Source organism: Nannospalax galili, unplaced genomic scaffold, assembly GCF_000622305.1.
Source record: "Nannospalax galili isolate Female #2095 unplaced genomic scaffold, S.galili_v1.0 scaffold140, whole genome shotgun sequence".
In the NCBI taxonomy this organism is placed as follows: Eukaryota; Metazoa; Chordata; class Mammalia; order Rodentia; family Spalacidae; genus Nannospalax; species Nannospalax galili.
In genome coordinates this window covers 1,636,077-1,651,413 of record NW_008352267.1, presented here as the reverse complement: position 1 = coordinate 1,651,413, position 15,337 = coordinate 1,636,077, and positions in this window count along the sequence as shown.

The window sequence follows — 15,337 nt, the reverse complement described above, 5'->3', positions numbered from 1 at the left end:
ACATTTTGCGAGATGCTCATGATCCCTGGGAACTAATCGACCTAGGAGGGCAGGGAGCAAAAAGTGTCCTTTGTATCCCTCTGACCCAGTTAGTATAGATCTCAGGGTATGTCTGTTAAACATCCAAGAAGGTTAGTTCCACCATTCTGGCATTTTTAATTACTGTGTGTCCTGCAGATTAATCTTGGGTAATGACCAGTTGGTCTCAAATAAACCTTATCTAGAGATATATTTCTTGATCTGTTATGTATAATTTGTTAGTAGATTGTAGGAATAATATGGTTCCCTCTGGTATTCGTAACTAGCTAGGCACTGTTTCTCTCTTGTATCGTCTCTCCCCTCTATCATGGTTTTCCCACTTAAGGTGCCCCCACTTCCCCCTTTCTTCCTTACTAAAATTTTATTAGCATATATTAATTATACAGAGTGCTATACATGTTAATCAGAGCTTTGGAACTGACAGAATATGTACCTTACAAGGGAGATTTATTACATGACATGGGTAGTATAGACAATCCTTCAATGGCTTTGTGTGCATGCTGGACAGGCTGAGAATGCCATAAAACAATTTTTAAAAGATTTCTTTGTATTTATTTCTCTCCCGTGGCTTAGATTTTATATATATTATATTGCACAAAACATAGAATTAAGGAATAATTTCATATTAGGCTGGAGAGGTGGCTCAGCAGTTAAAAGCACTAAATGCTTTTGCTGAGGACTCAGGTTCGATTCCCAGCACCCACATGACAGCTACAAACGGTCCTTAACTCCAGTCCCAGGAGAATCCGAAGCCTTCTTCTGATCTCCACGGCATTGCATAACATGGGTACACTCACATACATACAGGCAATAAACTCATACACATATAATAAAAATAACAAGTAAAATAGGCTGGGCATGACAGTGCACGTCTTTAGTCCGATCACTACAGAGGCAGATCTCTGAGAGTTCAAGGCCATCCTGGTCTCCATAGTGAATCCAGGCCACCTGTGGCTACAGGGAGACCCTGTCTCAAAAAATTCAAAATAATAAGAAAAGGATAATAGAATAATCTTAAATTAAAATTCATCCAAATAATAACATTCATTGTGAATGAAATTTCAAGGTATGCTGTTATAATGATATGGTTATAATTGCTAAGAATTAAATTAACTGTAATTCTGATTTGCCTGCATATACTTATTTTTATTTATTATATTTATTTATTTAGATTTTTATTGAATCTTTGTGATTTTCATACAGTTTGATGATATTTAGATTATCTGCCTTCTCTTCACTCCTCCCACCAAATTATCTAATTTAATGCTCTCCACTATATATACAATATGGCCTATAGCATTTGATTTATGTCCTCACACGTTACTCAGCATGAGTCTGTACGCGGAGCCCATGAACCAGTCAAGAGTCCCTTCACTTTGAATCTGTCTATGTCCCAGCAGCCATCAGTTGCCATAAGTTCCTGATGTCTATGCTGGATTATTATTTTTTTTTTCTAATTTGAGCTTGCATGGGACTTCCGCATGCTCTCACCATTGTTATGGGTTCATATGTGTAAAGAGATAGTTGTTTGGAAGATTGTTTCCTTGTGGTCATCTACTGCCTCTGGTTCTTACAATCTTTCTGTATCCTTTCCCACAAAGATTCCTGAGTCTTGGCAAGGAGAGATTTTGAAATACGTATCCTAATCAAGAATAAGCAATCCACAGCCTCTTGTACTCTGCATATTAGCCAGTTGTGGATTTCTGTGTTAATCACTATCTGCTCCATAAGGAAATTTCTCTAGTGAGAGCTGAGAGATGCATTGATCAAAAGTGTAGAGGTTGCACTGAAGATGTGGTACTAAGGGATAAGCATCTTGCAGATACTTATTTTTTTAACTTAACTTGTTCTGGAACCCTGTAATAGTATCTGTCTGTTGTTTTGACTACCCAGGGATTTTGTGTTTCCATATGAATTTTACTATGCATTTTTCCATTTCTTGAAGAATGTCATGGGAATTTTCATCAGGATTGAAATGACTCTAAATTGCTTTTGGCAGGACAATCATTTTCACAATATTAATTCTCCCAATCCATTACCACAAGAGTTTTTTCCATATCTATGGGTCTTCCTGAATCTTTCTTAAAAAGATTTATAGTTTTCATTAAAGAGGTTTTTAATGCCTTTCCTTTGTTTTATCCCTAGATATATTTTTAAAAACTATTGTGAATGGAAGTGGTTCCATGAACTATTTTTCCTGATTGCTTGTTATTAGTTTATATAAAGACTACTGAATTTTGTAATTTGATTTTGTAGTCTCTTTGCCAAAAGTGTTGGTCATTTCTACAAATTTTAGGATTGAGTTTTTGCTGTCACATGAATAATATCAAATCATCTTAAAATAAGAATGATATGATCTCTTATTTTCTATTTAGAACCCCTTTAATTTCCTTCTCTTGTTTTATTTATCTAGCTAGAGTCTCATGTGCTATATTGAAAAGAAGTGGGGACAGTGGATAGCTTTGCATGGTTCCTGATTTTTAATGGGAAATGTTCAAGTTTTTCCTCTCTTTTGAATTACGGTAGCTATGGGTTTGTTGTATGTTGTCCTAATTAGACTGATGTGTGTTCCCTTCAGTCCAATTCCCATTAGACATTGTATCATGAATGCATGTTGGGTTTTGTCTAAGATCTTTCTTTGCAACTATTGAGATTATTATTAGATTTTTATATTTATGTAAATTTATAGGAATAAATGGGTTTACTGACTTATGTTAAGCAGCATCTGAGTCTCTGCAATAAAGTCTACTTCTTTCCTGGTGGATAAAGTTTCTGATATGTGTCTGCTTGCTATTTGTAAGGATTTTGTTTAGGGTGTGGATCTCAAGTTTTCCTTTTTGTTCTTGGTTTTCTTTTCCTGATTTTGTTATAAGAGTAATACTGTCATCATATAAAGATTTGGGGAGTTCTCCCTCTGTTTCTAATCTTTTTGAATAATTAGATATTATTGACTGTTACTCTCCTTCGAAGGTTTGGCAAAATTCTCCTGTGAATCCACTGGGACTCAAGCATGTTTTAGTCAGGAATGTTTGCACTACTGTTTCAACTTCCTTATTTTTTATGAGTCTATTTCAGCCTTTGATTTGTTCTAGGTTTAATGTTGGTGATTTCAATGGATTTAGAAAGAAGTCTATTTCTTTTAGACTTTCAAATTTAATGTGTTTTTAAAATATTCTCTTCTAATGTTTTGGATCTTTTTGATGTCCCAAGTGATACTTCAATTTATAGGAGTAAATTGATTTACTCATCTCTGATTTTGTTGATTTAGACTTGAGCTTTCATTCTTTTGGTTAACTGGGCTAAATGTCTATATTGTTCATCTTTTCAAAGAATTAGCCCTTAGATTTATCGATCCTTGTATTGCTTGCTTTGTTTCTAACTAATTTTTGGTGCTCCAATTTTTGTTATTTCTTCTTGTATTCTAGGTTTGGATTTGGTTTGTTTTTGCCTTTCTAAATTCTTGAGTTGTACCATTAAATCAACTTTATGATTGTTATTGAATGTGCTTAGAGCCATTATAAAAATCCCTGGGAATAATTTGTTTTTCTGTGTCCTAGAGGTTTTGCTCTGCTATATTATCACTTTCATTTAATAAAAGGAATACTGCTATTTCTGTTTTGGTTTCTTCATTGACCCATTCATCGTTCAGGAATGTGTTAATTGCCATGTAGTTGGGTAGTTAGTAATCCTTCTTTTGCTGCTGGTTTTATACGTTATTGTGCTGTGGTCTGGTAGAAAGCATGGAATTAATTCTATTTTGTCTTTCCTGAGGTTTATTTTGAGCCTTGGTATGTGATCAGTTTTAAATAATCTTCTATGATCTCCTGAGTAAAATGTGTGTTCCTTGATGTTTCTGTAGAATACCCAGTAGATGTCCATTAGGTCCATTTGATGTATGATATCATCTATCCAGATGTCCCTCTGTTCTTTATCCAACTGACCTGTATATTGGAAAGAGTGGGGTATTGAGATCATCTACTCTTAACGAGTTGAGGTTAATATGTGTCTTGTAGTACCATGGTGTTTTTTTAATGAACCTTGATGCAACAGAGTTTTGTGCACATAAATTCATGATAATAAAGTCTTCTTGATCAGTTATTACATTAATCAGAATGAAGTCACCTTCTTTATCTCTTCTCACTAATTTTAATTTTAATTCTATTTTGTCAGATATTAGAATCACAGCCTACTTATTTCTTGGTTCCATTTTCTTAGAATATTTTTCTCTTCTTTCACCCTAAGGTACTTCCTATTTTTAGTCTCTGTCTTTTGATTTGGTATTGGGGCCTTTGATCTTTACAGTTATTTTTTAAAGATTGGTTTAATGGAATTTTAATTTCATTTTGTGATTTTGGCCTCATGTTGTATTTCCATATTTATACCTTCATTTTTTTGCTTTCTGTAGCCTCTTGGGTATGATTATGACTTTCTTCAGTCCTTTGTATTTCTTTAAATATTTTATGTATGGTAAGATTAGTGAACATTAATTTGGGGGACCTATTTGTTTCATGGAGTATTTTTCTTCCCTTTTGAGTATGAGAGCCAGTTTTACTGGGTAAAGTATCTTTTGTTCGCATTTACGATCATTTAGAATTTGAAATACTTTGCTCCATGCTCTTCTGAGTTTTAGATTGGCATTGAAAACTCAGCTATAATTCTGATGGCTCTTCATTTATATGTAACTTGTGTTTGTCTTATAGCTTCCAGCATTCTCTCTTTCTTTTGCATATTTAGTGTTTTTAATATCAAGTGCCATGTGGTGTTCCAGTTCTTGTCCTATGTATTTGGTGTTCTGTGTACTTCTAGTATGTTTTGCATTAATTGAGGGAAATTTTTATCTATTTATCTTCTGAAGATCTGATCAACGTCATTCACCTGAGATTCTTCTCCTTCCTTTGTGGATATGGTGCATAGGCTTGTTCTTTTCATGTTGCCCCACATTTCCTGCAAATTCCATTGCTTCTTTATTTTTTTTTTCATATTCTTGTCTTGGGCAGTCCAATTTTCCTTCTTTGTCTTCCAGTATTGATATTATTTTTCTTATATCATTCATTCTGTTGAAGCATTCTCCTGTCATTTCAAATTTCCTTATTGCGTTTTCCAAATGCATCTTCATCAGCCTGAGTTTATTGCAATATTTCTATATCTTTCTCACTTTTCAAATCCTAACTTGTCTTCATCATTTTACTCCCTAGGGTATTTATATTTTTCTTATCCTCAGGTATGAATTTATTCCTATTCTCTTTGAGTTCTTTTGTGTTATTTAAATTTATTGAATTATTTGATCATGCTTATGATTGTTCTTTTAAATACTATGTTCTGGGGTTCCACTAGGTAGTTATTACTGTAGCACACTTCTATAGAACTGGTGGAGTTTGGTGGGGATGTATTTGTGTTTTTCATATTTTTCCTGTGATCTGGGCATATGGATTTCTTTTGTTTGCCCAATACGCGACTCAGGCCTGCCTTTGTTGAGTTGAAGTATGATTCTGTTTAGTAAAGTGTTGCTGTGGCTAGGTTTGAATGATTGGTGTGTGTTTCAGGTTCTCTCTTTGATTTCTATTAGAGAGACTGGATGGATCCACACAAGCTCATCAAGAGCTCTCCAGGAGGAGCCCAGACCCATGTCTGAGTGAAAAGAACTGGGTGGACCTTTTCACCTAGTTAAGGAGATAAGACATGAGCCCTGGAGCTGAGAAACTGGGATTGGTCCCAGAGCAGGGGAATGGTGAAATGGTGTGGCAGAATCTGCCTAAGTCAAGCACCAAATTTAATTGTCAGCTGTGTTTCAGTACAAATGTAGTAAGATTGGCTGAAACTTATTTGTGTACAATTTAATAAGATAGGCTCATACAACTTGGTAAGAAAATTAGGAAAAAGAAAACAAATTTGAAAGGTTGTTGAAGAATGTGTTTAAGAAAGAGACTTCCAAGAACTCAAGACACAGTAGCAGGCAGATCTCTGTAAGTTTGAGCCCAGCCCAGTCTGCATTGTGAATTCTAGGCCAGCCAAGGTTAAAGAGTCAGACTCAGTCTCAATAAATATTTCAGTCAATCAGTCAGTCAATCAATCAATCAGTCAATCAATCAATTAATCAATCACCCAATTAGAAAATAGAAAAAAGAAAAATGTTGAGGAACCTAAAAGAGTGTCTTTGGGTATAAGAACGTTAGCTCTAAGGACTCAAAACAGGCATCTATTTCACAGAACATTACAGGTAATTTGGTTTGTTGGTGATCCTCACAATTACTGCTATTCTAATTGAGATGGTTTTAGTTGAACAAATCAACAAAGTAAGTCACTGAATATCATCATTGATATGGAAAGATATGAATGAAATCTATTCCTCGCTCTTTAGGAAGGACCATAAGAAGAAAGTACATTTTTATTGTCAGTTCAATAGTACACTTTGAGTATATTCAAGACAATTTTTATAGCTTCTCATAATTATTGTTCTGGATCTTGATTTTCTCATTTTTCTTTATATATATTATATATATTCAAATATTGAGAATTTCATACATGAGTACTGTATTTGCAGCTCTCCTATTCCTTGGTCTAATGCTAGCATGTCATCCTCCCTCAGATATATTTTCCTTTTCTTATCATTGATACACACACACAAACACACACACACATATACACACACAATCCACTGAGTCTATTTAGTGGTGTTCATGTAAATATGTGTTTACGAATCTCTATTTGGGATTATATAGTCTATTAGGGATCTAATCCTTTGAGAAAACTGCTTCACCTTCCCTCAGCGTCCATTGATCACCAGTAGCTCTCTGTCTAGAGGTGGGCATCCTGAAATTTCACCTATCCACATTGACAAATCAACAGGTTTTGATATTACACAGTTCTTATCAGGCTACCATTCTGTGGTGATTTCATTAGTGTGGCTTCTCTATTATGCCTGTTTCTGCCCCCTCTTCAACAGTGTTCCCTGAGAATTATGAGTGGAGGTTGCATTGCATCACTTAATGGTGGACAACCCAAAGTGATTTATTCTGCATTTTCATCAATTGTAGCATTTTGTAATGTTCACCCTCTGTTGCGAAAAGCAATTCTTTGATTAGCAGTGAGAGCTCTACTTATTTTTTAATGTAATGTTTCTTACTTAGGCCTTTATAAAAATTATACTGGTATATGAAACCGACATTAATAGTTTCTTCTCTGTAGTCTATGACTTCTCCAACCATGTGCACTTGGCTCAGTTTATAGTATTGATTCTCTCTTATTTACTTTGACTTAATCCAGTTAGACAACTGCTGATTGCTCCCTTGATAAAACTGCCACTATTGCATCAATAGAGATAATTTGCTGCGACTGCCGTTATTGTGGTTCATAGGCTTTACAGATGGATAGAATCACTGAATAATTTTCTCCCTTTTACCCTGCATAGTTCTTTCTCCATCTATGAGAGTCAATAGGGAGGAGGCTTTCAGGTCAATTCAAGCTGAATTACTCCAGATTCTGTATCTGAAGTTTGTCACGTCTTCAGCAAAAGGGCCTAATTTTCAATAATACCTAAAGTCTCACATTGGTCCATTACAATGTTCAGAGCTGAGTAAAACTGGTGAGTTGGGTATACAATATCCTAGGAGTTTTGAAAGGCTAATTCACATATATAGGAAAATCACATTCCCGACTCAAAGGAAAACATGCTCCTAAGTTTGTTAGAAAACCAATAGACTTGCTAAGACATCAAAATTTTGAGAGGGGCTAGAGATGCAAAAATCAAGGACTGAACAAACCTTATTGGTTACTTGTATCTGACGCAGAGAGATGATCAGGCTCTTCTCAATTTCAAATATCATGGAAAATAGATAAGAATTCTGGTGGTCCCAGAATTACTTAAAAACAGGTAGCACATCTGTTTGTCATATTCAGCCGTAAAGGAAATGCTGATGCCAGTGATCAGCAGCTGTGCATTCCCTTCTTCCTGTGTGCTTCGGTAGCAGTATTCCTATAATCATTTCTAATAATTCCATTACATATTCCTTGTTTCCATACTCTTTTTGAAGCACTTATATTAGCTATGTTTCTGGACAGCAAATACACTTCAGTGAGAAATTATTAACTATTGACCGTAAGTTGATATTATCTTACTGCTTTTTAAAACCTTGAACATAGCATAAGAATTAGAAATGTTAACCCCTTTTTATTGGCTCTATCAAAGTTTGCAGGGTATCTTTGACATAATATGAAAACCTATGATATTCATTGTAGTAAGTATTCACAAAATCTGATTTGTGGTAAGATATGAATACAAATTCTCAATTTATAATGCAAAATTAATATCTCACAAAGAAAAAGGTTTGCCCCTGCAAAGTGACTTTAATTTGAGTTATACAGTGTGCAGCACACTCAGTTCTTCTGTCATACTCCCACTGTGTTTAACTATGCTCAACAGATTTGCAGCACAATTAATATTGACTTACGCACATTCACCATTTTAAATTTTGTGGTGTTCTCCTAAGTATACTATTTGTTGTTTAAGCCAAAAGATGAGATAGTTATTGATGCTACAATTTCCATATTCCTGAACTTGGATTTTAATAAGCAATAAATAATCAAAACAGAAGAGTTCTTTTTGTGGAAGCAAGGGAACATAGTATTGTTAAGAAGAGAATATAGTGAGTTGCTATAAGCAGTGATCTATATGTCTAAAACACTAAGTGGGAAATGACATATTATCTGCAATAGTGTACCTTTTAAGTATGTTCTTCTCACTGATTTTATTATACATTCTTATCTTTAACATTCAAACAAGTCAAAGAAAAATATATGGAATGGTATTAACAGAGAAGTTAGTATATTGATATGGAACCATCCATTTGTAAGTTTAAAAATGCCATAATTTGGTTTCTTTAATAAAATATTCATTGATTCTTTGAAATTTTTATATTATGTATTTTGACCATATTCATACATCTTCTTGTCTCCACAAACTACCCCACCCCTGACTTCATGTTCTCTCTTGTTATTTTCTATTCTTCAACACCTATCAAGTCTAACCTATGCTCACTAAAATTTTTTGGGTGTGGGTCTTTCCTCTGGAGCTTGGTCAAGTGCCATCATACTCAAAGGAAACTTAGTCCTCCTTTACCAGCAGTTATAAATTGCCAACAATTCCTCAGTTAGAGCTGGGGTTTCCTGTCCACCTCAGTCATTGATGTTGGTATTTTGTGTGGTTAGTGGTTGTACATATCTTGTGCATGCTTTGACAAGTGCTGTAGTTTATATGTGTAATTGCCCTGATGGATTGGGAAACCACAATTTCCTTATATTCATCTACCACTTGTGACTTTTCTAATTATTTTGACCTCTTCCTAAAGAGCTCTGGCATGCACGAGAGACAGTGTAAAATAGATGTCCAATGTACAGGAAGCAATTCTCAGTCACTTATATCCAGCAGGATTACCAGTGGTAGGATTCCATGTGAATCATCATTTGCTTCAAGAAGAAGTTTCTCTGGTGAATGCTGAGAGATGCATTAATATATGGGCATAACAAAATTAGTTTAATACTCTGTCCATTTAGCAGCATAATACTAGTAGGATCTTCTATATGTCCTGTGGCCTATCTTATAACAGACTTTTGGCCAAGATAACAGTGTCAGGATGGACTCCACTTTGTGACATAGGTATGAAATTCAATCAGAGAGTGGTTGGTTATTACATAACATTCATGCAACTCTTGCACCAGTGGGCATAATTTGAAATGCCAATTATAGTTGTAGCTAAAAATGTTCACAGTTGTGTATTGTTGATGATTAATATTGTCTTCTCATCATAGCATAGCACATGTCTGTACTGTGAAAGGAAGTAGAGATCAAACTTTGAGGACAGTATTAGCATAATTTATTCATGCAATTTCTATGATTCACATATGTAGTGTCACCAGCAATATGATCATACCACAAAGCTCTGGAGGACAATCAAAACAATAGCAGTACTCAGTACTGATTTTGGGTCTATGAGAACTCTTTGTTCAACAACTCCAAAGAGGGAGCCATTCCTGGAACAAGGCTTTTTATTTGACAACCTGTGATAGGAAATTGTCTTAATATAATAAAGTAACTCTATTTAAACTCTTCTTATATTGTATATGTATATATTTTAAGAGGCTTGTATATAAGAGACTGCAAAGTGTATGTCACTAGATAGGACTCTTATAATAAACCTTATACATCCATGATTCAGGGACTACTATGGAAGAGGGGGTAGATTGTTTGTAAGAACCATAGCTGGTGTATGAACATAGGAAACAGAATTTCAGACCTCTGGGAATTTGCTTATATGAACTTGTAACAATGGTGACAACATTCATAAGACACACTGACTCAACAAAAATAAAGTAAATGAAATAAAATAAAAACAGCATAGAACTGTAGACAAGCTGACTACACTCCAGTGAATGAACTTGCATGGAGTACAAATGGGACATCTGGTTACAAATGCTTGACTGGATAAAACAGCATATACTACAGAGGGCATGAAAACCAGCAGGGGTCATATGGAGGGCATGGATAAGGAAGGAGTCTATATTTGATGAAAGCCTATTATATGAAATGCCCCCAAACACAAGAAAAATATTTTATAAAGAGAGATATAATTGTACATTTACATATAATTTTTCAAAAGGCCATTAGTGTTAGCCCTCCACTTACTACCTTCTCTACCCTGCTTTTCCATTATCCACCCCATTTAACCCTCCTTATCCCTTTATTCCACTCTCTTGCTTTACAGCACTGCATTGCAACTTCCCAAGAATCCTCATGGCCCATATCTAAATTTATGTTCTCTGTGGCTTATGCAGTTAATAATGTACATACTCAAAAATTCAAAGCGAGTGTTCAAATATATGAGAGAATATGCGATGTGTGTCTTTTAAGGTTCATTACCTCAGTGAGGATACTTATATATAGGCCATACATTTACCTGTGAATTTCATAACTTTGTTATTTTTGTGTATTTTCATTAATTCTTTATATCAAGCATCTTAATCATCTTTATATCTCTTCCTTTATCTGCTCCCTCAGTATTCCCATACCAAATTTCATGCATTTGGTTGCATATGTTAAGGCCTATTGAGTCAAGCTTGCATATACAGTTATCCCTCAGCCTAAGTTCATCCCATCCATTGGAGTCTGTTCAGCTTATCTAGAGTCTATCCCTTAAAGAATATCAACTCTCCTCTACTTAGCAGTAATTGGCCATCAATATTCTTCAGCTAAGATTAGGATGTACTGCCCATTTCTCCACATTTATACTGGGTTTTTGTCTGATTGATTTTACATGGGTCTTGTGCATGCTGACACCAATGCTGTACAATTACGAGGGCAAGATCCACTCTGAGGCCTGGGAGACTCTGTTTCTTCATGAATCAGCCTTGGCTCTTATCATTTTCCCACCCTCTCTCCTTCAATGTTCCCTGATCCATGGATAGGTGAGGTTTATTATAGGAGTCCTATCCAGGAACACACTCTGAAGTCTTTTATTTTCAACACTTTGGCAAATTGTGACCTTTTTTGTGCGTACTATTCTGTTGCATGAGAAAGTTTTGCTGTTGAGAGTTAAGAGTTGGAACAATGGAGCTGGAAGTATATTCAAGCTGCTAAGGAAGAAAATTATCAGTGGTTCTACACCAGTTTAAAGCCTTATAACCACAATGACTGGCAAAACAAAATGTATTTGTGTAGTAGTGACAGTTTTATCTTGGGGGCAACCAACTTAAACATCTCTCCATGGAAAAGAATTCATGTGTGGCACTGTAAAAGTAGTTAAGCACACACGGATGGAAATATCCTAGAGAAAATACTAGCTCTGTCACATCCCTAGAGAAATGTAATTTGTTACTGTATGCTAAATATGAATCGTTAGATTTACAAAAATGTATTCCATTCACCACTCATTAAGCTACTTTTTGTAGCATATAGACACTATTACAGAATTCCACAACTGGTCACACACAGAGAATAAGTGTTTAAGAGAGGTCCAGCCATAGCTGACACATCTACCATGGAACCTCTACACCTAAGTCTTGTGAAACATAGCTGAACATAGAGGGAATTTTGCTATTTTTAACAGCAAAATAATATTCCATTGTGTAAATTTACAGTATTTTAATAATCATTTCAGCATTTTATGTACATCTAGGTTATTTCCATTTCTTTGATATCTTGAATAGAGCAGCGATGCAATAAGCATGGAAGTGCAGGTATTTCTATACTAGTATATGAATCTTTTGCATTTATACCCAAGAAGAGTATGGCTGGGTCATGTCTTAGGTCAATTTTTAACTTTTTGAAGAATATGCACACGACTTTCCATAGTGTCTTCTCCACTATTTATGCACAAGATGAGTGAGTAAGATTTCCTTTCTGCCAACAGCTTGGTCCTTATTTGTGTTAATAGTTTGGGAAATCTTTGGCAATATGAGTTGTAAGATGAAATTTCAGAATAACTTTATTTTCATTCCCCTAATGCTAAGGATGTTGAACAACTTTATATAGCTCTCAGCCATGTTATTTTTATTTTTGGAGAGCTGCCTGATCAATTCCTTGTATTTTAACTGAATTGTTTGTCTATTTGAGGTTTAGTTATTTGAATTATTTGTATGTCCCAGATAATAACTCTCTGTGAGATGTATAGTTGGTGAAATTTATTTTTCACATTTTCTAGTCTGTCACTTCACTAGAATGATAGTGTCATTTACAGTACAGAAGCCTTTTAATTTCATGAAGTGTAATTTATCAATGATTAGTCTTAATGCCAGTCTTATCAGAGTCTTGTTCAGAAAATCCTTTCCTGTGCCTGTAAGTTTGAGAATATTTCCTAATTTCTCCTATATCAGATTCAATGAATAAGGTCTCATGCTGAAGCCCTTGGTCCATTTGAGGTAAGAGTTTCATGCAGAGTGAGAGATATGGATCTAATTTCTTACATGTACCTGTAGATATCTATTTTATCAGTATCATTGAACAGGCTGCTCTTTCTCCAATTCTTAATTTTGAAACTTTGTCAAAAATCAGGTGGCTATAATTATGTGCATTTAATTTTGGGTCATAAATTCTATTCCATTTATCAATGCACTTGTTCTTCAACCAGTACCATGTTGTTTTTATTACTATAGCCCTGTAGAATAACTTCAAATCAGAGATGATTATTTCCCCAGCCCTTCTTTTATTGTTCATTATTATTTTGGCTATCTTGGATTTTGTATGTGTGTGCATGTGTGTTTACAAATGAAAATTGGGAGTATTTTTTGATTTTTGAGAAGACTCTATTAGAATTTTAATGGATATTATGTTGAATCTGTAGATTGCTTTTGGTAGGATAAAAAATTTCATATATTGATTCGACTGATTCATTCTCGTGGGAGATCTTTCGGTCTCCTGGTATCTTCTTCAAATTCTTTCTTCAATGTCTAAATTTTTTTATCATATAGGATTTGCCTTGGTTATGTTTTAAAGATGATTTATTTATTTGTTCATTTATTTCTTTGTTTATTTGAGGCTATCTTGTATGGAACTTTTTACTTCTCTTTTACCAGTAAGTTTGCTGTTCATATATTGGAAGGGTACTGGTTTTTGAGTGTTAACTTTTTTTTTATTCTACAACATTTCAGAATGTGTTCATCAGTTCTAGGAGGTTTCTGGTGGAATTTTTATGGTTATATATATGTATATATATGGTATGATATATATATATAATACAATCTGTAGATAAGAATAATTTAGTTTCTTCATTTACATTTTTATCCCCTTTAACTCTTTAAACTAGTCTTATTGCTCTAGCTAAATCTTCAAGAACTGTATTGAAATGGAGTGGAGTGAGTAGACATTGTTTTGGTAGTTTGAATGTGAATGTCCTCTATAGGATCCAAGTATTGGAGCACATTGTACCCATTGGTGGCTTTGTTTTCAGAGTTCTTTGAAGGTATAGCATGGACGATGGAAGCAAGTCACTTTAAGCAGGCTTAGAGGGTTCTTAAGCCTTGCTGGATTCCCAGTAGCTCACTGCTTCCTCTGTCTGTTTGAGGATATTAGCACTCCTTTTGCTTCTATGGCCACCACTTGCCATCATTCCTCCCTGCTATGATCGACACTGATTACTCTGCAATCTTAAGCTCAAATAAAATCTTCCTTGTATAAGTTCCATTGGTTGTGGTGCTTTATTATAGCCACAGAAAAGCATTTAATACAGAAGTTGGTACTGAGATTTGGGTGTTGCCTGTGAAGAACATATGGAAGGCTTTGAAAGTTTCAGCTAGAAAAGTGGTTGATTGCTATAATCAGAGCTGAATGGGCCATTCTAATAGGAGAGTGAATAACCTAATTCCAGAGAGAAATAAAGATTTAAGCAGCAATGGGTTAGTTTGACAAAGACCTCTGCTGGAATCTGCCTACAGTGTAAAAGTTGGCATGAAGCCAAGTTCAAAAGTAATGGACAAATTTCTTTAATGAAGACAATTTCAGGACAGCCTAAGGTAGAAATGGTGGTGTAGCTTTGAATAGTGAATATTATTCAGATATACTGTGAAAAAGAAGATGGGGCAGGAAGAAATGCAAAATTTATAGTTTGAAGGGCAAAACAACACTAGGAAGCTTAATGTAGGAACCTAGGCATTTGCTGAGCGAGAGGCTTTCATCAATAAGGGGATTAAAGCCTTTAATGAAAAGTTTAGAGATTTTCACTTAAACGATGGAAAGAGCACCGTCAGGCCCAGAAAATTAGAACCCAGACCAAGAAGATATTGGCGATGATAGAGCCATGTGACATCTGCAAAGGAGACCTGCACACAGGGAGTGATACCAGCCCACTTGAGAGATGTTGCATGCAGGAAACTTTGAAAGGCTGTATCATCTATAACCTTTGGACATAAAGTCCCAGAAGTATGATATGGAGCTATTGGTTTTGGTATTTTCCCTGCTGGCTTTCAATCTTGGTTTGTTTAAGTATTTCCTCAGTATGCTCCCAAGCTTTCCTTTTGTCAATGTGTATTAAGTTCCATTGTATGTGGTAAGTGTGTAATTGTCTCTTGATTTTAGAGAAGCTTACAATTAAGAGATTGCCTTTTCTATCAGAAGAGACATTACACTTTGGAATTTTGAATGGTATTGAGACTGATAGAATATAGGGACTTTTAAGGTTGGGTTAAATGATTGTGCATTTTACATAGTCATGAACCTATGTGGGCGAGGGAGTGGAATGTGATGGTTTGAATGAGAGTGTCCCCAATAGACTCTGAGCAGTTAGACATTTTGTCCTCATTTTGTGGTGCTGTG